Here is a 975-nt window from a genome sequence, read left to right as displayed (position 1 = left end):
TGTTTTCTCTTTCTCTTTCTTTTTGTTTGTTTCGAGAAAGATATCATCTGATTCTCCTTCTATTGATTCTTTCCGATCGAGATGTATGGATCCATGTGTCTACATACATAAATTTTGTTCATGGATTAATAAAAACATGCAAGAGCTCTATTTGCCTCTACCATTCTATGAGTCGCTTCTTTCTTCGTATGACACTCCCACTCTCTCTTTGGCAGCATCTACTAATTTGGAACTTAATTTAACAGGCATATTTTAACGTGGATGCTTTTGGGATGCTTCTATAACCAATGAATGGCAAGTGCTCTTCCTTGTTTCGATCCTACTATTTCAATCGGAATGCATTCCCCGCTACAACAAATTGTGACGTCCACTCTCCCACTTAAGAGAGATGGCACTAAGACAAATTTTAGACCTAAAGATTTAGATCGACCTGATTTTTAGTTTTGTACAAAATATTTATAGTTTGAATTAATAGGGGCCGGGCGAACGTGTACCCCCGCTACTACAAATTATGAGCCCACTCTCCCACAAAGGGAAATGGTAAACCAATGCTCCTCCAAAGTGCAATGGAGGCCACTAGTTTAGGCCATGGGTCTTCTTGATCACCCATAGACCCCGTCCAGGTAAGTGATTAACTAGGCGCTCCTCCGTTCTGATTTATACACACCTCTTCTCCTTCCCGAGCTGGGCCCATTTATAGTTTTTTTATTTCTGCAAACTTCAAAAATTCTGCGTAAGTTGAGGACCGAACTCCAAACATCCTGCTTCATCAGTAACCAGTATAACCAACCTGGATAGCTCGATTTTGGTGTGTATTTACTTTTTCATCTTCTTTTTGTTGTGCGGAAAATCCTCTAACTCCAATCTACACCGGCCAGGGCTGGTCCCCTCTCCCTCCAACTGATGCTCCGGTGACAGAAGGGAGGGGGGCCTTTCCTCCGCTTTGCAGTTAGGGTTTGGTTTTGTAGGTTGTGG

General features: G+C 42.3%; 1 non-coding gene across 1 annotated transcript; it reads right to left on the bottom strand.

The window, feature by feature from the left end:
* Window positions 1–471: 471 nt before the first annotated feature.
* LOC119266129 lies at window positions 472–631 on the bottom strand. The gene has a single exon (XR_005131871.1). It is a non-coding gene; the product is annotated as a U1 spliceosomal RNA (small nuclear RNA).
* Window positions 632–975: the final 344 nt, after the last annotated feature.

Source organism: Triticum dicoccoides, chromosome 2B (genome assembly GCF_002162155.2).
Source record: "Triticum dicoccoides isolate Atlit2015 ecotype Zavitan chromosome 2B, WEW_v2.0, whole genome shotgun sequence".
In the NCBI taxonomy this organism is placed as follows: domain Eukaryota; kingdom Viridiplantae; phylum Streptophyta; class Magnoliopsida; order Poales; family Poaceae; genus Triticum; species Triticum dicoccoides.
This window is presented reverse-complemented; position numbering and strand designations above follow the sequence as displayed.